General features: G+C 39.0%; 1 protein-coding gene across 6 annotated transcripts in view; it reads left to right on the top strand.

Moving 5' to 3' along the window:
- Positions 1–24,056, top strand: part of CREB5 (cAMP responsive element binding protein 5) — a 255,993-nt gene that overhangs the window by 54,320 nt on the left and 177,617 nt on the right. The gene's annotated exons all lie outside the window — the stretch shown is intronic.

The raw sequence follows: 24,056 nt of genomic DNA, 5'->3' as shown, positions 1-24,056 counted from the left end.
CTTCTGTACCCAAAGGTTGTTCGAGTATTTTGAGGGATCCTAAAGCACTGTTAAAATTTTCAAGTAATTGTAAAAGAGCTTAATGCACTACAGAAGCCAGCAATAAGTAATGCATGAAATTGTAACTTTTCTAATAATATCTAAAGTTCTGGTTGCTTGTGAGAACGAAAACATGAGCAGTGCAGGGCTTCCTACTGGAGCATATTGCACCCTGCAACGTTCCAACAATCAGCCTAATGCCTCCCCTTCACAATGTTCCCTTTTGTGGCTCTGTTTTCCCTTCTCCCATCTCAGCAGCTCTTGGAAATTCTTGTGTAATGTGTCCCCTGTCATAGGAATTCCCCGGTTATTGGACACTGTGTTAGTTCTCACGGTAATCTGAATTTGTCCAAATTGAACCTTAACTGGGACTAAAAGCAGGAAAAGGTTGCCACGAAGCAGCTACAGTGCTTTAGCCAGAGGACACTTCTCCTTTGCTTGCCTCAGCATTAATTTACCTTTCAGATTGCCTGTGCCTCCAATGACAAAGGGTTCCTCTACAGGTACACCCTCTTACAGCTGCTGTGTTATCTCATTTGCTTTGACTGTTGGTGATTGCTCTCCAACTCAAAATTCATCCCTGCAAGGTGTGTATGTGCTGCTGGGGCTCATTAAATTTGGAAGTAGCAGCATTTAGGGATCTTGAGGTCAGCAAAGTAAAGGCCTAAGAGGGGCTTTTGCAGAAGAAAAGCAGTGTAAAGCTGCTTGCTGAGGTGCAGAACTGGAAAAGAGGCTTGTAGAAAGAAGATGTGAAGGGAGTCTAGGATTGTTTTGGTTTTGGCTTATAGGGAAAGAAGTGTAGGGATGGTTTATTTGTGGCTCATAAGGAAAGAGATTGGGACAGATAGAGGAGGAGAGAGGCTGTGTCTTGGTATGCTGAGCAAGGCAGAAGAGTGTCCAAATATGAGAGAGTTCAAGTTTTGGTCAAGTATTGGGAAAATAGCCCAGACTAACCCTTACAGCTTTGTGTGTGGGACAAATATTAGGAAACAGCCTGTATTGAGATAAATAGGTCTAATTTTAGATTTAACTTACAAACTTAGTGGTAAAAGTGCTGCAGGCAGGAGTCGTAGCTAGAATAAAGGAGAACATTTCTGTACATTCCTACTTCTTTGTGCACTAGAGGATTCCTAAGCAGCTCTTTCTGCATGGTATTTATTTTGCAGGAGTGGGAGATGAAATCTACAGAAGTGGACCTCTGTGCAGTTAGCCACAGATTGCAACGCTTGATGTTTCATTTTAGCTTACAAGGGGTAGTTGCACAATCTGATTAAAACCTAGACAAGGGCATCAAGTTACCTGATAATTCCAGCTGTTTAGTGGTCTCTGGGACTCTTATTCTGCCTTCCTTCTACCAACCCCTGCAGCTGCCATTGCTGATGGTGAGGGAGCAAAAAATTGATGGTGGGGGTGGGAAAAAAAAACAACAAAAAAAAAAGAAAAAAGGAAGGGGTGAAAAAAGAAAAAAAAAAAAGAAAGGAAAAAAAGAAAAAGGGGGCACAAGTCTCACTAGCTGGCTAACCTGTAACATTTGCTCTGTGTTTCCAATTAGTCTGCTGTATGTTCATTCTTACATTACCAACTGACTGTCAGATAGGAATCTGAAGCGGGTCCCAGTAGGGCTTTACACAAATGCAAGAGACAAAGGCCAAGACAGAAGGGAACTCCTCAGGCTGCAGCTATCCCTAAGGAAATGCTTCTCACAGCCTGTCCCTGGAATATGAGTGTGATGTAGCATTGGCCTAATGGACTTGCTAACACATGGAGACTAAGGTTAACTACATGGAAATCTTACAACTCAGAAAAGTCTTCTGAAAATATTTTGGTTATATTAATTTCTCCGGATTCTGAAAGAAACAGCCTTGTTTATTTTAGTATATCACTGTGGCTTAGCACACAGCTTGACTCTGAAATCTTGTAAGAGAAAAACACTTTCGGTTTTGCTTGGGCTTTTTTTCTCCTTGAGAGTCATAATTTGAAAACTCAGAGAATAAAGTTCATTAGCTGCATTTTTTTTTTTTTTAATCTTCTGAGTGAGAACCCATGGATAATCCATGAGAATTTGTTGTGATGAAGCTAGTTTTGAAGACTGGTGACATTCCAAATCAGCTGTGAAGCGCTGAGTGCATGGTTTTAGGAACACCATGTGTAAGAGTTTTTGTAAAGATAGTATTGAAGAGAAAGCACTTCCATTAATATCCCAGCTGCTTGTCCAGGAAGAAATCACTTGACATCTTTATGCTATAGTTGCTCATGTGTAAAATGGTAGTAGTGCCAGTTTCTGCCTCCAATACTTGATATGTCCTGTGATTGCAAGCTGATCTGTCAAGGACTATCTCTGAAAATATATCTGGATTAGTCTTTGCTTGGGGACTGAGTGGACTCAAGTAATAATAATGATGATTTCTCGGACCTGAACTGAACTAAGGAAAGTAAAGCTACAAATAGAAGTGAGATTGTCAGTTTTGTTTGGCTCCTCTGGCTCCTATACCACCCAATATTAGCTGTAAGTCTCTGCTTGAAAAAGGCCTGCTCCCTAAATGTAAGAGATGCATTATTTAGCAATAAGCATATTCATAAACATATGAGAAAGAGGCTTTTTGCATACTCTTGATGGCTCTCTTCCTGACATAAGCGTCCTACCTGCCAAATTCACCACCAAAATTAGCACAAGTAAAAGCATACCTATAGTATATTTCTACTTGCAGAAGTGTAAATATTAGAGCTCTTAGGAGCTTGAGGTGGACATCAATTGGCATATTGGCCCCAGACAAAATTTGCAACCCAACTCAACAAGACAGGTAGTGCTGGCAGATTAGATGACTGTCTTAGCCTGCTAGCTGCTAAGGTTTATACTTATTGGAACATTTAAGTATCTAAAGCATTTGTAATGGGTTATACTTGCAAGCACATGACCTTTGCTGCTACTGGACAAGCCCTGCTGTCACATCTTGTTTTGAGCACTGAATTGGAGCAGAGAGGATAATGTAAAAGATGGGAAGAGTTAGGATCTGTTTCTGAATAACTAATTGGATCTGCTTAATTAAAATGCATCTAGCCTGACCTCCCTGCATGAAATAAGAAAGAGTGGAAATATACTGAGAGTAGCAAGTAGTATTTACAAATATTGAATATTTTCAACATGAAGGCGTTTTTACAATCATTCTGCTTATGCTAGAATTTGGATGCATCACTTCCTGAGGCTTATCCTGCAACTTTGAAATCTTCTAACCAGTGTTCAGTTCTATAAGTTAATATGTAAATTTTGCAAATAAGACAGGGAAACAGCTATTCTCAAGGGAATAGCTCATGGCTAGCAAGTCCTCTCTGTGGCTTACAGTCCTCTCTGCCACTGCAGGCACCTCACTGCTAGAAAAGCATCAGCAAATTGAAGTAGTCCAGTAAAGAAAAAGAATAAAATCAAATACAGAGTTTTGGTGGTTAAATAAGTTCAGTCTACAGAAGGATTAAAGAACCTGAATATCCAGTTTAGTTGTGTTAAGCAAGGAGGACCTGTAACTGTAGTGGCCTGTTGAATACCACAGTCCAATGTGTGTTTGAAAGACATAAACTTGGGTTGTACCTTCTAGGTTCTCATTCTACCAGCATAAAAAAGTAGATAAAATACATTTGCCTAACTTATACCATCTCATGATTTCATGCTGAACTCAGTGACTCTATGACCTACAGAAAAGAATTCTTGCAAGTTTGTTTTTTTTTTAAAGGAAACCTCTACAATGCAACAAGGAGATAAAAAGTAAATACCAAATCAGTGCCTTTAAATTCAGTGGAATAGAAATGCCCAGTAAGCATTTCTTGTGTTGCCCAAACTTGGTGGGTTTCACATATGAAGATGTAAGCATCCTCAGGCCATAGCATTTTTCCTGGGTGATGCATTGAAGTACTAGAAAGATACACTATAACTCTGTATCAGAGTTTTTCTGAGGGTTATTTTGAGTTTTCATATGCATTCATTGCATTAGGTTATTGATCTGGTTTTTTGGGTTCATTTTTGTTTTGTAACACCCCCTTTTTCTTAATTAAAATAGCTTTTGCAGCATTCCTATGGAGAAGGTAAATGCTTTGTCTCTTATTTTCTAAGGAAAAACAGATTCCAGAGGATGTTGCTTTCCAAAGCTCCTTTGGAGTGTGACACCAAGCTCTTGAAGGAATCACAGGCTCAGAGTGAGAATTGCAGGGGATCTGAGTCCTCTCCACTGTTCAACCAAGAAAGCAGCTTTCTGTCTCTTTTGATTCCTAAATATCTTTAGTAGCATGGCTCCAAAAGATTGATAGACACCCTCAAATGCATTTTGGTGCCTTGCTCTCACTGAAACAAAGCAGGAGTCAATCAGAGAGCTACCATAAAGGATCTGGGCTGAAGTGACATGCTGAAAATTGCACAGGAAGTCTGTGGCAGAGCCTCGGATTGATTCCATATCTCCTTGGTCTCAGCATAGGGCATCCCACAAACCATGTGTGTTAAAGATTTATCAGCTGTTGTTCAGTGTTGCCAAAGACAGGAAGAATGCTCTCCTCCTCTCTCCAGATGAGTAGGCTTGCTGAATTTTAACTGCTTTTCTTAACATGCGGAGATTTCGTGGTAGACATGTGGTGGTACATTGTATTTTATATGGCAGCTCTGCAGTTGGCCCTTCAGTCCCCTGGCTTTATGAGTCCTGTTTTGAGCATGCATCCATCTCCAGGCACTTAGTTGCCACACTGAACTCTGTCACAAAAGAGACAGTTTCCGCATAATGGTGCAGGAAAGCCGGCAAGACAAAACAGTCTTCCAGAAATATTCATATGAATAGGCTTTAACTTAGGTTTGTTGCTGCTGGTACAGCATCTTATCTTCTGACAGGCAGGTCTATCTTATCTTCTGTAGAAATGAACTGTTTGAATGGATTTATGGAGTTAGATCCTCATACTCCAAGGGAAAAACATTCAGGTCTCTGAATGTTTTTCCAGGACTAAATGCCTATATCGTGCAGAAAGGCAGTTCTTGAGGGGGTACGTTTTTGATTGAGTTAAAGTTCCATAACCATAATCCTTCCATGTTCTTCTGAATTCCAGCTGATGACTCATCCTGCAGAGCTCAGTCAGGACAGTCCACTTTCCTTCTGCTTCTTATTGTCTCTGTCTGAAAGAAGTTGAGTCACCCTCTTGTAATGTTTGGGAGTTTGTTGTGCTTTGTACATTTTGGTTACCCCAAAACCTAATTTCATTCTGACATTTCTTTCACAACAATGTGGTGTAGTTGTGCCTTTTGCCTTGGTCCTCCTAGGAATGTTTTTAATGGCACAGCTCTCTTGTTACTAGTTCAGATTTCAGCAGGATGGACTGGATGGCACATGAAGAAGGAATAAACCTTCCCTGTAGCGACATTTTTATAAGTCTATCTTTTAGGTAAAGCCCCTAAATCTCAGCAGTTTCTTTAGAGTGTTCACTGTGCTATTAAACACAAGCTCTTTGCTCCCCAGAGTGGACTGCAGCCTATATGGTTGGGTGGGTAATAAGATACTGCAGATATATTTCAGAGCAAGGTGCACTTTTACTTTATTTATGAAGATAGACATGCTGGTCGAGGGCTTAATCACAGCTGATAAATCATTTTAAGAAAGCCTATTAGAACCATATGCTGATTCTTTGTATTAACATGGTGTGTCTGTTTCTAGTCTAATAAGGCAAGGTCTCTTCCCCCCCCTTCCCCCTGCCTCATGTGCGAATTATTTATCTGTTTAAGTGATATTGCTTGCTTGGGGGCATTTCCCTCTGTAAGAGGTATCATTAATAAGGCAAGGTGAACAGAGGAAAGAGGGTTTTTTACTCTTCAGAGTCAATGAAGCTGCGTGTTCTCAGTCACCTTCATTGAGAGGGAATTGCAGAGCAAAGGTCCAAAAGCTGAGACAAGGGAATGAATTGGCTAAAGACTGGAACATCATGGCATGGCCTTCCCGGCAGCATAAGGTTGTCATTTTGGCCCAGGTGGTTACAATCCTGGAGCCCCAAGAACTGTGAGGGACTGGGTGTGCTGACATTTCAGTTACCTCACCTTTCCCTCAGTCAGAGAGGCCTGCTGCAGGAACAGGTTCCATGGCCATCTAATGAGATCCATATTGGTGAAGTTATTCTGTGCCAAGTCGTATTTATCATTAATTGGTGGGTTCGCTTGCAGATCTTTCCTATTATTTGCTGATTATACCCCTACACATTTTATTATCTTGCTAAAGTTCAAATGCTAATAATTTCTTGATTTAATGTTTGTTTATAACTCTGTCTACTGCCTAAATGGATGTAGTTAGAAAATTTCGGAACAGCAACAGCTCTTTTGCTGACTGGGTTTCTTTCACATTTTGCACATGGCAGTCAACTATTTATAAACCTCCATAGGGACTCCTAAACCTTTACAGTTGGGTTCCTCCCACAGCCTCAGCCCCTTTTCTCCCTTGCTTCCCCAGGGCAAGTCTTGTTTTTTGGCATACAGACAATGATGGTGATTGTTAGGCAGAGAAAATGTCCACAAGCTATGAACCATGGGTAAGGATTTTTAATTTGAACCTCAACCAGGATAAACTGAAAGTCAGAGACATCCAGGAGAGTAAGGGTATTTTCACCATAAGGTAGAAGGAGATCCACATCTGAGTTGCTGGTGTTCTTTAGGCTTACAAAACGTGAAACCGAAAACCTGCAAACTCACTTTACACCAGTTGTGTGTGCACTGTAGCATGTCCCATTTTCAGTACTGTACAAAATTACTGTCTTTCTAAAAGCCCCCAAACTTAACTTTTAAATCTGACATACTTCAGAGTAACAAAAGGAGTAGTGGAGAGAAGAAAGAAGCCAGAACAACTGATCACATGTGATGGCAGTTAACAAAGCTACAGTTGGATGTATAGCCTCATACATCTCTGGGGCAGTTTCATTGACTTTAATGGCATTTCAATTTTTAACCTATTACAACTAGGCAGAGCTCTGAAGGAATAAAAACCTTTGCTCAGAGACTAGAAAAAAACAACTGTGGTCATAAAGTGATGTGAAGTATCTGGGTAGTTGATGTTCTGTTAATATGTAAAAATAGGGCATTTTAAAAGGCATACTAGGGAGGTAAAAAAACATACATCTTAACTGTTTCCTTATTCTGGTTTCTCTCTCGCATGATTCTTTATGGAAGTTGCCAAGTCCACTTTTATCAAATAAATATCAGCTTTTTTTCTTCCCTGATATGTGAGTAAACTGTGTGTGGCTCAGTCTGATCCCTGGGAAGGGAACAGACATCAGTTCGCCATGTGAATGTGCATGTCAAAGTGCAGCTCTACCAGCCAGTCTGGGACTGGGTGGGGAGAGACATGGGGAGAATGAACTCAGTGTTACAAACCGTTTCTTTTGAATTTCTACAACCTATTAGTCACAGCAAGCTGCCCTTATTGATTTTGGTAAGAGAGGTCACTTTTAATCCTCTAAAGTGGAGAGAGCTACATGCACTCTCCATAGCATGACATTAAAATTGACACAGCTCTGCATCAGTTCTATGAAAAAGCCCTGAACCTAGATGGATTATTGCCTCGCCTTTCAGTGGATACAAGCTGCTAACCAGAGCATGCTAACCTAGATTAGGTGTAAAAGCTTTAAAAGGCTTGATAAGGAAAGTAGAGCCAAAAGAAGCTAGAAAATATGTGACCATGCTAAAAGAGCTGCCCCTGCATAAATAGGCCATTAGTTTTCAAAAACTATTTTCTCCATTTTTAAAAATTTAAACACAGAGGCGTTGAGATTACCATATAAAAGAACAAACAAAAGCTGACCTTACTCCATGATTATGAAGAAAGCTTTATTCTGGCTGTTAGCCCTTGCTAGTTTTGTTTATGTTCTTTAGAGAACTAAATCTTTGAATACAGTTAGAATCGTCCGACTCAAATCTTAAGTGTGCCTCAAAATAAACAGCAGAGGTGAATTCTCAGCAGTTTTCTTTTCATCTTTGTTATCCTTGCCCTGGCCCGCTTTTCCTGCCTAATGATCCTTTGTGGCATACTTTTATTAAGAGAAATCTTCTTGATGGAAAAATAGGCTTGATGGGGATAGGAAAGTCATTGTGAGACTGGAGAAGAATTTTTTTTTCTTTCTTTGGAATTCCAGAAGATGACTAGTGCCCCTTTTAATTTTATGCTGGTTTTTATTTGGAAATTTGTTTTCTGAAGGTTTTAATGACTTTTTTTTTCTGTGAGTCTCAGTAAATATTTACAATGTAGTGTTTAGGGAAATTTGTTGGCTTGTCATGTAAGCCTGATGTTCTCCCTTTTCGTTAGTTGTAGTTTGGTCCGATATTTCTTTTTAAAGGCTAGAGTTTCCCTTTCTAAATAAAAGACACCTGCAAAAGAAACTGTTGTAAAAACCATTAAAGTACAATGTTAATCTATGTAGCCTGTAAGTGTAATGCATGTGACGAGGGAGGTGCCACAGCACCTTTCAGTAAATGCTAAAAGTCTTCCACAGCGGTTAGTTGAGTAGGTCTCTGAGCTCCTTCTCAAGAGATTATTAAAGTATGTGTGTGTGTGTGTGGGCAACATGGTTTCACTCCTATATTAAGAGATATTTACTCTTCCTCCCCATTCTCCTCACCTGAGGCATCTGTGTGCGTGGTAGTGGTATTTTCCCTGTTTGTGGATTTAGCAAGGCCTAGGGAAATTCAAGGTGGGCACAGAAAGGGAGCCGTGGCTTCATCACTGACACTGCGACATGATACCTAGAAGAAAAGGTGAAAGCTGCCTGATCTGCAGATTATCTGGGATTCTATCTGGCAGCTTATTTTTGTGCCAACCCTACCTTCTCCTATCAAGGAAGAAGAAAAAATAAGGTATGTTGCCAATCTCTCCTGCTTTGTGTTGGAAGAGTCCTCCCTGATGTCCTAGAGGGGAGAGAAAGTAGGAAGACAGGAAAGTATGGGTTGAGGAAGGGGAGCAAGAAATGAAAGGAAGAAAAGTATCTTTGTTTTTTACTTACTTAAAGGACTTATTCCTATCCCAAGTCAGACTTGGTAGGAAAAACGGAAAGGGAAATTCACACAGAAGAAGGGGAAAAGTAATATTACTTACACATGAAGAAAGCTGAGGGAGGCTACCAGGCTTTTCAAGTGAGAGAAAGAGTGAAAAAACAGCACTCACATTAGGCAGACATTAAAAGGAGAGTTTTTTTTTTTTCTGAGAAGTGGAGTATTAAAATATTTCTGTGATGTACTTGTCAGCAGAATTGGAGGAGCAGAGACAGAGGAGTGTGAAAAATATAAGTTCCTTTTCTCCCCACCACACCAACCCACCCCCAACCCAAGGAAATGGAATCAGTTTCTCTGCTTAATGTCAAATTGAGATGTCAAAGGATGTGGCTGTACAAGAGAAGAGGAGAAATGAAGATGCTTGGTTGATGTTGGGTATTAGAACAGTTTTTCCCTGAAAAAGTGAAAAGGAGAATCAGTCTGGACACTGTTTTTTCTGCTTTCTTTTTAGTCTTTTAAAATATTCTTTCTCTCATCACACTGCTGTCTTACCTCTGAGATCTCTGTGCATGTCCCTTGGGATGTATGCATCAGTGCAAGGCCAGTTTGTATAATGACAAAGTTACCATAGTTCTCCTATGTATGCTATTTTTTTTCCAATACAGTAAACTCATACAAGTGTAAATGCCAACATATATGTTTCAGGAAAAACAGGAAAAGTATTACACGCATTACACCTCTGCACATAAGTTCTTATTTTGTGGCTTATTGTTTGGCTGCAATCTTTTTCAGGTGCACCTCCTGCATCCCAATTTCTTTTCTTTGCTTCATCCATCTCAGCCAGTTAAATGTGTATATAACTGATTTTTTGAAATGGGGCCAAAATCCGTGTACTTCAATAGGTTTTAAACATATGGTTAACTTCAAGCATGTGTACAAGGGTTTGCTGAAGAGAGATAGTTTGCTGAATCAGGACTTCCCAATATCAAGATTTTAAATCAATGCAAAATGTATTTTAACTACTGCCTCCCATAGACTATAGGTGATTATTGTTACTCAAGCCCTGCAGGTGAAGAAAGTTGTAGTTGGATAAACAGAAACTTCAGGGGAAACCCAGTCTTTCTGATAACCTTCTGTGCCAACTGTTTTTTCACTTCCTCCTAATAAATAGTTATGTTACATGAAAGGGAATAAAGATTAGAATTTAATGTTATGATTAAAAACTTATTTTTCTGGGGGAATAGAAAAGGTCTGCTACTAAAAAAAAAAGGAATTTGTTATAGCTTTTTGTTTTGTTTTGTTATGAGATTTCTGTACAAAATGTGGCACTGAGATGATAGTATATGTATGCCATTATTGACCTAATGAACATGAGTCAGCTCTCTAGTCTTTTGGATACATGAATCTGTGTGATTTTTTGAGAAAATACTTTGAAGAACAATAAAAGTGTGTATATATGTAAAAAAACCCTAAAAAGATCCAAATCAAACCAACCAAACAAAACCCTAAACCAACCGTGAAACAAACAAACCAACTCACCCAAACCCAACAACAACAACAACAAAAAAGGAAAAAAACCCCTCACAACAAAAAGTCCAGTTGCCTTTCTCGTTCACTTGCATTCTTCTGTGTGCAGGGATAAATGGGATAGGGCTGCCTGCCCTGTATTGTTTTAATTTTCTCCATTCTGAATCGCAGGTAGGTTGAGGTGGAAAGTAGATTCCACAGAACAAATGCATCTGTTGGAAGGTGCAGGGAAGGGGAAAGAGTCAGTGAGGGAAATGTTCCTTTCAAAATACTTCTTAATATGCTGTTAGTGATGGAGCGCTCAAATTGCCCTCTTGATGACAGTCAGGGAAGAAAAAAACCATATTTTACTTTTGCAGTTGATCCTCTTAATACAGTGTTTTAAAACAAAGTGCTCTTTCCTTGTTTTTATGCAAGGTGGTAAGATTAAAAATATAATTGGGCTTTCTCCTTCTTTTCTTACTACTTTTCAATATTCGTTTCCTCACATTCCATCTTCAAACCAGCTAATCTGTGTCCCCTTCTTCTTGAATAGCATTATCCTGACAACGGAGCAGTGAAAAGAAATGAGACTGCAGGACTTCTAACAATGCCAGAGGGCCCCAGGAATAGGAATGCCCTGAAAAAATGTGCTTCCATCCAGCTGCCCTTCATATTGTTGTCTCTCTATCCAATTTACTAGAGAATTTCCCACTGGCTCCTGGCTCATTCCCAAATGAGAATGTAATCTTTTAAAGATTACACTGCATAATGGAGGGACAAGGAGCTCTTTATTAACTGGGATGGGGAGTCACTTGCTATTAGGCAAGGGAGAGGGATGGGATGTAGTAGTGTTTTGTGAGCTCTGCTTTCTGCCCCTTCTTGTCTCATCAGTGACAGGATGGCAGGTTGGGAGTGGGAAACCACTGCAGCTGCACTATAGAAAAAGAAATAATTGAATGTAGCTTATGATTATGGCAATTACTTTTATAACATGAGGGATTATACCATAACTATTATATTGCCAACAAGATTAAATTACTAACCTAATACCACAAGATGTTTTCCAGGAGAATAAAAGAACCTCTGCTTGTTCCAGAGTTGATGTATTCAAAGTGTGAAAGAGCCGAGAAACTAAGGAACCTGGAGTGCTGGCAGTACAGACATTGTCTGGATCAGATCCCTGTCACTTCCATGAGCTCTGATAGCTAGACAGGCTCACTCTTTTTGGGATGTAAAGCAATGTTGTACTCCGGTAATTGTAAATGCTCCTTCTCTCTCCTGTCAAGCAGATAAGCTTCTGCCAACAATAGTTAAAGAGATAATCAGAAGCTAAAATTGCAATGGAGAAATTATTAGAACTTCACCAAGGGACCAATTTTGCTCATGTAAACCCAATGAACTGATTGGAAAGCTTAAGCTTCAACATGTTTTCATATTGGGTTTTTCTTTTACTACATCTTTTGAAAATATTACTTAATAGAGTGGATATCTGTATGCATAATGAGGTAATCTTAGGTCACCTCTAGTGTGAGGTCAGTTTTGCTGAAGTTTCTGGAGTCTGCAGTGTGATTTTTGATGGATTTTTTGTATTTTTTCTCCTACATGCCAAGCAAGGTCAGAGATGAGACTTTGTCATATTGCTGCTATAGATATAGCCTTGTATAGACAGTTCATGGTAGGAGTACAAGCTAAGTTAATTATGCAGGAAGAGCAGCTTCCTTTTGTTCATCAGCTGAAAAATGAGCAGAAAATTAAATTTTGGAGACTTCAGAAATATATAATGTGTTGATCATTGTGAGCAAATTAACTGGCTTCATGGGAAAGCTAGTTCTGATTCTGAAGAGAAATGTAAATAAAAAATATAATTCTATAAATATTTTAATATTTTTTATATGCTACGTGCTGAATATGAGCAGTTGATTTAATTTTTGTTGTATGTACATTACAGTCCACTCACACCATCGTGCTTTATGAAAATACCTGTTATCACAGGTTCCTGGATGCATTTGCAAAGGCTGGACATGCATTTGTAAATCACCCTTTTCTTTTTCTAGTGAAGAACTGGAGTTATGGATATCAAATTGAAGTCAAACAGGAGCACATTATTGTTGTTTTTGTCAGGATTAGAAACCTCTGAATGGCAGTTTATACCTGATTTTATTCTCCCCCCCCTTCTGAGTCTGTGAACAGAAAAAGAAGCAAATCTGATTTCGCGGTGGATCTTTCTGTCCTGTAGGTTGCAGATCTGACCGTTGCCACATACGAACTGTTTGTCTCAATGTCACAGTCTCTTGCCTTTTGACCTTCCTATTCATTTGAGCTTGAAAGAGTCACCTTTGGCAAAAGGTACTCTCAGTTACCTTCTGGGATTGAGAGCGCTGGGCATTATTAAGAAAGTATTCTTGAAAGTTGTGATCATAATTTCTTTGTGTTGTCTAACCAGACTAACAAGGTTATATCTCTATTTGAGCATCTTTTTGTCAGGTAAGAAAATATTTCCACTCCCTCTCTTGGCTTATATCACTTCAGACACAGACCCTATGTTCCCAGTGAAACATCATGTATTAATCTCCTCTGAGGACTTTTTAGTTTTGTTCCTGGTACATCAATTCCTTTCTGGTAGAAACAGTTGCACAAGCAATCAACCTCTTTTCTTACATCTTCTGTGCCCAGGGCATCCTATTAAGCCTTTGGTTGCTGCTTGCTTTTAGAAAGAAGGTCAGTATGGGTTTATTGCACATCTGCCGGTAGTTTGCAAAATGCAAGATCCTCATAGTGACCTATGTGCCCACCAGGCAAGTGTTACCTTTCACAGACTGCATGGAGGGAATCATAACCCGTGGAAAGGGGCCCATCAGATGCCTGAGGGCCATACCTCAAGCTGTCAGAGGAGTTTCACGAGTTCTTGCTGTTCACTGGCTTCCCTGACCTCTTTGCATCATATGCTTAAGCACCTTCTTAAAAGTCAGACTGTGGCTCAGGGCATTAACTCCAAGTGCAGTGCAACGTGATCAGTTGGAAATTGTAAAGTCAGTGATACAGATTTGTGTGGACTTCTGTTTGTGCCCTCTCACTGTTAATAGGTAATAAAACACTAACATTTCAGTGTGATGGAGGATTTTTTTGGTGTGACCAAGACATAGGTGTAAAATTTTTCAAGTTAAATGAGAAATACTGGAATAATAGCTAGAGATACTAATATGTTCAGAAAGTCTTGGAGTCATGTTTGTGTGATTTTGTTGATTATGCTGATGCTAGAGCATAAATTAGTTTGAATATAGTTTTTTTCTTTCCTTTCTACAAGCATTCCAGTGGAATTATTTTTACAGCCAATGGGAAACTTCTGTAAGACCTCGTCATAAGCCGTGTTTTTGCATTTTTCTTTTTTCTGTTGATCTGTAACTTCCCTTACTGCCATTAAAACACTTAGAAAGCTTTTTGCCATTTTATGTCAGTTTCTATGTCAGTTGATGTTGAAATCAGTGTCAAAGCCACAGCCAGAACTTTATTTACCAAAATATTTAGCTTCCGGTTTAACCTGACCTTAGACTGAGCACACCTGAATTAAAGCAGCCCAACAAATCAGCTACCTTTTATCTCCTCTGACATGCAACTGGCTGTGTGAATACTCTTAGCTTGCCCTAAATATTATGAAGGGAGAGAGAGAAGCATGTGAAGGTCAGTACTGTGGTTTACTTGATAGGCAGTAGTTTATTATAAACTGCTGTAACTCAATTGTTTTTTGATACTCTGTTTATCATATCTCAACTGAAAGATGCTACGGAAGCTTCTGATCTTTCTAGCAGTTAGAAGAGCCACATCTCATGAGCTTTTATTTTCATGAAGCAATATGGACTACAAACTGCTTGGATGAAGCATGCTCTTTGCTGTATGTCCATAGAAGACCAATGTTTTGATCTCACCTTCAAATAATATTGTAGTGCACACAACTCCTAAATTATGAGCCTTATTTTTACATTAAATATTTTCAGCTGGATGATTTTTTTTTTTGCTTTAAAACAATAGGTATTTTTTGCAATACATAACATAGAAAGCTATTGCAGATCCTTTTGATGATTTTGTTGCTTGATGTAGCGACACAGCACTAGTATCTAGCAAGCGAATACATTCCTGTGGTGTTTTCAAAAGCATATGAGAAACCATATGTTTTCATAGGAAAACAGCTGTTACCAAGCATATGCTTTTTGAGACAGAGTGACAGTTATTAGAAGGGCAAAGTAGGACCACAGCCTGTCTTTTAAGTCAAATAAAGCTGGCAATAACTGTCACTTTGAATACGCAGTGGCACTGCATGCAGATATTGCCATGTAGAGTGTAACTGGAAGGAGGGAGAGAAATTAACATCCTTAGTCTGCAGCTTGGGAGAGACAATATAAATCTCTGTCCTGCTTTGAGCTGTGAATGCCTCTGTAGGAGTTATAGTAACAGACAAATTAGCATAATGTAATTGGCTGGCAAGGTCAGCTCTTCTCCAGGAGCATTAGCAATGTTTACTATAAGAAGAGACAGACCAAGTATTGTAGGGTCTGTCCTTTTTGTAGGAAGAATAATCATGTTGGACTACCCGCATCACAGACTTTACCATATCTTATTAAAATTCAGTCTATCATATTTCTGCCTTAAAGCAAATTATCTGAAAGAACAACAAAGAATATTCTCTACTATCACGCAAATCTTTATTCATTTTTTTTGCTTTGAACCTCATTGAGTTTGCTTTTTTTTTCTTTCTCTCTTGAATAGCTTTTCTCTCGGTGCTAAACGTAAACATGCATCCCTGCCAACACTTAATAAATCTTGTTGGGAGAGTTAAAATTTCTGGTCTTATTATATATCTACTATGAGTAGTAAATCCAGACAAAGTTATCAGCTCTCTTGTTTGGATCTTTTGGAAGTGAAACTCTGGGCAAAATTCTGGGCCAGCTCTAGCAATCCAGACTCACTGGATTCAGCTTTGCAAACCCTTTCACAGCTGTAGGCCAGAAATGTGAGATGATGCCCTGTATTTTGAAGAAGACCTGGCTTTGAGTCACAAAAAGCACTTTGGTCTCAAATATGAAAATTTGCACCAAGTATTTGAAATGAGTTCAAGCTCTTAGTTATGAAATATTTGGGAAATGGCTTTCAGAGTGTCATACAGGAATTGTATTACCTTTTCCTATATACTAATCATCATGAGTGCTGAAGGTTATGCTGTTTAGCAGCTATCTTCAGCTTAAATCTTTAAAATGCTCTTTGTGTCCAGGAGGTGCCACTGTAATTTTCCTAGAGAACTGGCAGAAAGGCTAACACAGGCACAGAATCACCTTCAGATCACTATTTTACTGGAAAACCTATTACCTTTTGCTCAGATACTGTGATCCAATAGATTTCCAAAGCAGTGTCCATTCCGTGGTCTTCTGATGATGAAGAAAAATCAGATGGCAGTACCTGGACTCCACAGCAGCTGTATTTTGAGTCTTGTGTAGTAAAAACTTCCAATCAAACTGTAAATTAGGTGAGTTTAAAATGGCAGTGTTGTTATTGTGTTTAAGGGTAATATACTCTTCTTTAATGCTGATACCCCAGACCTAGCTGGTCTTGATAACAGGATCATGGTGCTGCTTGTGTCAGGCTGGTATTACCGACCCTCTCCTCTGTCTTTCAACTTGCTTTAGTTGTAAATATCCCTCTGACACCCACTTTGTAGGCAAAAGCTTCTGTGTAGAGGAGGGCACACAGAATTAGCAGCTCTCCATGTGCAGCTGGCTTGTTCCTCAAGAGTGCCTGCTTGCCCTGTTTTGTTCATGGCTTAGCTGAAACTCCTACTTTCCATTGCCTGAATTATGTTTTTCCTCCTTGAATGAAGTTATCTATCTGGCTGAGTCACACCATTAGAGGAGGACCAATTGTTTATTACTTAGGAGAAGGAGCATTGTGGCTCCTCAGATGGAGTGAGATTTCACCAAGACATTTCAGAAGCGTATAGTATTCTAAAGGCACGATATGTAATTTCCCCAGGATGGCTCCACACCACATTTAATTAGTGTGACTGGAAGCGTGTACATCTGGATGATCGTCTGATAGCATTATCAAATATAGTGCAGCTTGTTTGTTTTCTCTCCATTTATTCCAGTTAGAAAAGCAGATGCCTTCTCAGTTGCCTTTACAACTGAGAATTCACCCCTTCCACCATCACCATATAACTTCTGTAAGATTTTTAGTCTGACTCTTCTGAAATGGCCCACAATTTTTAGTGCCCATATTTGGATGTACAGCCAGTAATGCATTAATTGGATCCAATTTTCTGCAGACAAGGAGCTCCCCTTCTCTGAAGAATAGATCCTACAATGTTATCTGGACCTTCTGGGTTTGAGTATGCAGGTTTTTTACTGATTTATATGTCCTTTTCTGCTCTCCTGTTTCTAGTCATTAAAGAACTGTTCTTTTGCCTTGCAATTCTACTAATTGTATTCATCATGTAACTATTTTGTGTATTGGTTAAAGTATCTTGGTTATGATTTCTTGTCGTTTCTGTGAGGTTGAAATGCATGCTACTCTAAAGTCCTGTGGAGTTCTCTTACCAAAAAAACCCCTTCGGCTCTGTCACTGTCAGCTGTGTTGTATTGCTTTCTTAGGTATACTGTGTTGTCTCTAAAAGCTATTCCCTTCATGTCACTTCCAAGCACTCTGTATTTGTTGAAGATATTTGTCCTGCTTTACATGTAAGACAGAAGAATGTGAAGTTATTTGCTCAAAGTCATGCGGTAAATCTGTAGCAGAGTGAGGAAAAGGGTGGCTGTGCAGTTCCCAGTGTACCTGATCTGCAGAACACTGTTGGAGTCTAAGGAGTTACATTTCTGATCTCTTCTGCTGTCTCAGTCCGGGGAAGTTGTATGTCTTAGCTCTACACCAGGTTGCTTACTTGTTATTTAACCCATTAACAGTAGCTCTTCTTCCATAGATCTCCAGCAAGCTGTGCTTTAAGACCAAAGGTGCATGCCTTTATCAATGGATGGTCAATTCTGTTTCTTGCAGAAGGATCACTATTGGTTTATCTTTCTTCCAAGAGTGTTTATTCTCATTATTCTCCTAGTCTTGTTAGTGTTTTTTCCTGCCTGTCTGCCAACTGATGAAAGCAAGACAGATATGGACAAGGGCAGCATGTTTCTGCTTAACTAGACTCCTTAACGAGCTTCAGTATTTCAGAGAACACTTTCTGGTAATACCTGTTTGTCTGTAGCCTTTGCTGTACTCACTCGAAGTGAACTTTCCTCAGCTAGAAGTGTATTTAACTTTTTTGCTTTCTATGTAGACAGTCTGTTTGCCTTTCTAAACCCTAACTTTTAAACTCTTATGGCTACAAAAGTTATTAATTTTTGTCTGAATGCTTCAAAATGATGTACCTTATTCTATTTAAATTCTTTCAGTTCAAGATGAAACTAAACTAGCTCTGCTCTCCCAAAACATCAACCTAAAATCCATCAAAACTATTGTGGATGCTGCAAAACTGCATGCTTGCCTTTGTGATTACTTCCCAGGATGCCTGGTGAATTAACTTGATCCCGACTTGATGTTTCAGTGTTCCTTGTATTTTCCTTCCAGCTCACTTGACAACCCACTCCACTGGTTAGACCTATGATCTCTTGTATGTAGCAAATGGTCTGTCTGGGTGCTTTTTGAGACCACCCTTGGCCTTGACTGCTGGACCTTTCCCAGCCTTTTGTTTTAGTCCCCATGTAGTACCAGCCAGCCTGGCCCAACACAGCTGCCACAGTGGGTTGGGGTTAAAAGAATATTTAGGAGATGCATTTTATTACCAGAGTAGCAGCATTTCCACTTGACTTCTTAGCAGAAAAGTTAAGCCTGCTGGTTTTCTGCTTGAAACTGCCTGAATGGAAAATCACTGGCTGTTTTGTTACTACGATCCTTGCTCTCCTTTACCAACTGCTCTGTCTAAAAAATATTCTGGTCATTGAATGCAGTCAACAGCCACTGCTGTAACTCATGCATGATGCCAATAACTTATGCCAGGCAAATCAATGATGAGAATTTCAAAGAAGCTTTAAATAAAATATAACAAATTTAAATGCCAAAGTGCTGTCTCTGTGAATTTGCTATTAACAGATTATAAATGATTTGCATAGTGTTGAAAATGCTAGTGCCTTCAGTTAGCAGTATCAAAGGCTTGTTTAAAGCAATTCCTGGAGGATTGCTGCCCTCTCTCCCCCCCAGCTTTCTGTTTCACGATGGATAAAAACAAAACTCCTTACAATAAAGAAAGGAAAAGCAGGTTTTCAGCTACCCTCTGACTGGCCTCCAGATCTGGCAGCTGCTTTTGGATGTCTAATTGCTTGTCCTGCAAAAGTTGACATGTACCTACTTTGAGAAGGTTCTTTGAGTACCCACTTTATGTTCACTCTGTCTGATTTACAGAAATGGAATGATAATGTTGGAAAAAACTCAAGTAGAGCTTCAAATTCTGTTTCTTAGAGCTTTCATTTATGCATGTATGTATTTATTTATTTATTTAAAGTTTCCCAGTTTTCTGAATTTGGTCCCCAAGATAGCATTACAGATATAAGTCAGTTTTGCCTTAGACAAAGTTCTATGGAGAATGTATTTTCTTATAAACATGCTTTTTATAAAAGAGCTTGTTGTTTTGTGTTTATTGGTGTTCCATCTGCTCTAGAGAATACACTTGAGAAAAACTAGCTCCAGCATGGCATATAATGTTTCATTAGCAGGCATAACCTCGTTTATTTGCTTTTTAAAATTGTATTTAGAAAAGGAAATCAGTTTGCACCATTGACATACTGCCAGGTTCCTGTTTATAAATGTCACAATAGGCAACTTGAAAGAAACAAAACAGTCAGTTTATGGCTTTTGCATAAAGAATGATAGAACTGAGTAGATCCATGCAGCCAGTTGTGCTCCCCCTATTTTTCAGCCTCCCAATTAGCAAGATATAGTGTGGTGTTAGCAGTGCAAAACACCCCAAGTGACCCAAACTGGGCTTTGCACACTTGGTGTTACTGATGGTTACTTGAACAGAAGAAGCTCTTTGTGCTGTGTTGCTTTAATGGCTATCTTGGGCAAGTAATTGTGTATGAAACAAGCAACCCTGAAGAAAAATGGGACATATCTTTAGGAAACTTCAAGACATAAGCATGCAATCTGATGTCATCTTTTCCCATAGAGAAGCTATTTCCTTTCAAACTCCGGTGAAACCAGTTTCTTCTGGAAAATTTCCTTCTCCTTTAAAATATATTCCTTTATATAACTTTTTTCATTTTCTCTAGTAAATGGTTTATCATGGGTACATCTGGTATACACCATATATTACTTACTGTGTATGTAAAGAAGGCTTCATATGTCAAAAACATCGTCTGGACAGACATGCTGAAAAGGGCATGAGGAGGGTAGTGGGGGAAGAAGGGAGGGAATCCTGAAAGACAAGGGTCATCTTTCAGTATTCACTTCTACTGGTAATTAGAGGGCACCACTGAATGACTGCAATTAGATCATGTCACAAAAATTAAGATAAAAGACCAAAAATTCTAAATATCCTGCATTTTGTTCATAATATCAGAGAAGTCAGAGTATTTGCTTAAACCAGTAGCCAATGTAGAGGATAGGCAGGGAGGATTAACTTGCCCATTGAAGAAATTTATGTGCATTTTCCTGCAGAGGTGCAAGGAAGGGACCAGAGGAGGAGACTGTGCTCCCCGTGTGTCCGGGGTGGATGTGTGGGGGTGGTGGGAGGGTGGGGGGCAGAGGCCAAGAGGAGGCATACCAGAGATTGGCCTGCAGCACAAGCAGTGTCATGGAAATTTTGTGTAGGGCTGTCACCCTTCAGGCAGCAGCCTTAAGAGGATTAGTAGTGCTTAAATGGGCCCTCTGGACTTTGAGTTATGGTGGTGACTGCTAGAGCCTTGAGATGGCTTACACCTGGCTTAGCACTTCATATGTCTGTCCTGTGTCTTGTGCCATGCTTCTTAGCAACATCACATAGTTCGCTGGAGATAAGCAGATGAGCTTTGCATCACTTGGTGTATCTCAGAGACTTTCTGATAACATAGTAACAGCTATTGAAAGAAAACAGGATAAAGAGATTATTTATGAGGTTCTTTTTGTTTGGTTTTTTGTGTCTCTTCAGGAGCATCCTGCATGTCTGTGTTTGAGAATAATTCATCCTAACATAAAACAACAAGGAAGTCTCCTTGTATGTTCCAGCATAGATATTTCAGATAAAATTTTGCAAAGCTCCAGCCAGCCCCAGTACGCAAGTCTGATCTATTAATTAGTGGTAATTGTTCACTAAGGCTCCAAATGACTGAAGACATTTTTAAAAAGGGACAGGGGCTACTGAAGTTCATAGATACGTTTGGAAATGTTACCTTTTTTTGTCAAGAAATTCTAGTCATGGTGCTCCAAATGAGCCTTTGAGTGGCAGTTAAACTCTGGTCTGTGAACTGCTGGTGGTCGCAAAGCTGTGGTAAAGTCATCTGCATCTGGTCTGTGGAACCATCTTGCCTTAATTACACAATTTATGATAAGAGTACAGAGTGCTCTGTGTGAAATTCAGAGGGTTGACAGAGGTCTGTGATCCAAAAAATTGAAAACCAGTGGCCGAGACTGATAAGTACAGATTCAAAGCTTTATGATTTCAGTGAGAGCAATGTTTCCCCTCTTTCCCCATCTGCCTATCATTACTTGTTGTTTTCGAATAAGGAGTTTAATTTTTCTTTACATTTTTACCCCTAAGGAGATCAGGTTGATAACATTTGACTGAGCAGTGGTGCCTGGGGTTCAAGAAGTCAGATATACCCATACTATTCCTGGCCTTTCAGTCTCCAGCATGGTGTGGATAGCTGGCTGGGTCCAGTTAAGGGGTAAACATTGGATGGTGCTTGGGGGCAGAGAAGAGTCCTTTCCCATTCTGGGATATATCATGCCTGCTGTTTTTTGTAATGTGCCACTTTTATCAGGTAGCCATTAAGTGAGCATTTGCCTTTCTTTGAAATGTTTTGAAGAATAGATCCTTTGGCATCGGTTCTGTATTTTTATGTGTCAGCCTCATTCAGTGACTTCATACCTCTTGCTAAGTAGGGGAATTAAATGGATTTTAGCAGTCTTCAATAAGATCTTCCTAGTACTTTGTCCTTATGTTTAATGTTACTACACAGCATTTTCCAGCAGTTCTTTTCTGTGTCTTTTTTTTTCTACTCTAGTGCTTTTCCTCCTTCAAGCTCTACAGATGTTACAGTTTAAAAAAAAAAGAGGCAAAGATATTGCATTTCAGTTTCCACCAAGCTTACACTCTCCCATCTCTTGCATAATGGAACTTTTTTCTTTTTTTTTAAAGCGTAAATCTTGATAATAGATTTTCTTTTTCCTGTAAACCTTCAATTGCATTAGTAATGTGATTCATTTTTTATCTCTGTTTTCTTCCCTAGTTCCTCTGCTCTGTTTGATAGCCTTGAGTGGACAGCAGGCTTACTTGAGTGCTTATGGCAGTTTAGATTTTGCATGCTAGTTACAGATGAAACAGTTGTGGTGGGCTGATGTTAGGGTGTTTTCCTTCCACATTGACCTGAATAATGAGAAAATAAATGACTTGGTGCTGTTTCTGTGGAGACTTGCTAACTTTTGTTTTGAGATTATCTTTTTCTTCTGTCAGGAGAGAATTCATAGAGACTTAATAATTTTCATGGAGATTGAATATGATTAAAATAATTTTGAAGCCTGCCATTATTTGCCACATTTAGTCTATAATTTTCCTTACAACAGTGTCTTCCAAGTTTTTAAGCCAGCAGGTTCTTTGGTTGGGTAAGCAGCATGTGCAACGGGTGAAATACACTCATGTGTATTACATGTATTGTGAAGTTATGATCTCAATAATCAGATAAGATAGTACTGTGCACTTCTTAAAAGTCCATATGTAATTGCCATTTAAATGTGTATCATCTTAGAATATTTGTCCTTGTTAAAATATATTCACTGAGAGAACAGGCTATAAGAATTCTAAAATAGTGTTGTATATTTGATTTCTCTCTATAATTTTTAAAGTTTATGCCTTTTCTCTTGAACTATGTGAAAAATATTTTAAGTTGTTGTGCAGGAAAATATAGTTAAATGACTCTTTGTAGAAAACAGAAAAAAGTGCAAAAAGTGCTTTTGTTTTTGTTAAAATTAATTACATTTTTATTTCTTTTTTTCATGACAAATGCCTTCTGACTTGAGAATTTATGTAATAGTCTGTAAAATACCTCTATGTACAACTGCTTATAGGTGACAGATCTATTGATCTGAAAGTTTACACAAACCAATCTTGAATAGTCTGCAGTTTGTATAAAATTGTTGTTTGCAATTTTTACTAAACTTCACTGTTAAAAAAGGATAGTAGGAAAATAAAAACTGACTTTGGTTCAGAAACTAGCTCTTATAGTTTAAAATCACAAACAAACTCTGTTTGAAGCTCATATTACAAGAGGTCCTAAAGGATGTATCAGTTGTTTTCATCCTTTGACTTCAGTACGTGGTGATGGGTCACACAGGTGGTGCTGTGTGACATGGATGGGTGTTTCTCTGGAAGAAACAGAGTTTAGGGCAAATGGTGACTGTCTGGAGTCATGGGATGTATTTTCCCTGTGTCTGCGAATCCGTATTTTCTCTGCTGTGCTTGCCAAGAGGGTGTGTGTTCTTGTGGAGTGATGTGTAATCCTCTCCACCAGAACATGGAAGCATGACTTCAAGAAGTTTCTAGCCTTTAGAAAAAAAAAGTGTGTTGCCTATCCAAAGTTAAATGGTTGCACGTGGGAGAAAAATGCTCAAATGTTTTCTTCAAAGTCTGAAGCTAAAATGGGAAATAAAGTGTAACTGGGGAGAAGTTAAGATGATGATGATCTGTTAGCTTTCCACTTGCAGCTGGAAAGGTTGAGAATAAGCACATTGATTTAAAAGTGGTTTGTGGATATGGCTTGTTGCTTTTTGGTTTATTTATTTGAATGTTAAATGCTGATGGAGAGTACTGCATGAGCACATGGGCGAGGGGAGCATTTCTATAAAAGCTCTTCAGTGTTATAATCCTAGTTTCTGCTTCAGTGGGAGTGACTGGGTGCTTTAGTGAGGATGAAACTTAGTCCTAAAGGACATAAATTCTCTTAATATAGAGGATCATGATTAAGATTCACTCAATTAATCTCTAGGAGCAGGGGATGACTTTTGTGTCTCTACAGCTCCTGATATAAGGGTGGCCTATTCCCTATGTGAACACTTACGTTCAGTTTAATAAAATAGATAATAATAATAAGCTCATGTGCTGTCTTCCAGTGCTGAAGCAGAGTTGTGAAGATATTAGAGAAAACTCTGAGCATGTGTGTGTCTCAGAGTATAGATGGGTCTTGGGAATGTTAAAAGTAGAGGGAGAGCTCAGTCTGTGTTATTGCTCCTGTGGATGTTGAGCTGGAATGCTGGGAGCTCCCTACCTAGTATCAAACAATCTTAACCTTTGGCTTAA

This window comes from Pseudopipra pipra, chromosome 1 (assembly GCF_036250125.1).
Source record: "Pseudopipra pipra isolate bDixPip1 chromosome 1, bDixPip1.hap1, whole genome shotgun sequence".
Classification (NCBI taxonomy): Eukaryota; Metazoa; Chordata; class Aves; order Passeriformes; family Pipridae; genus Pseudopipra; species Pseudopipra pipra.
The sequence above is the reverse complement of the archived record's forward strand: the minus strand, read 5'-3'. Positions and strand labels throughout refer to the sequence as shown.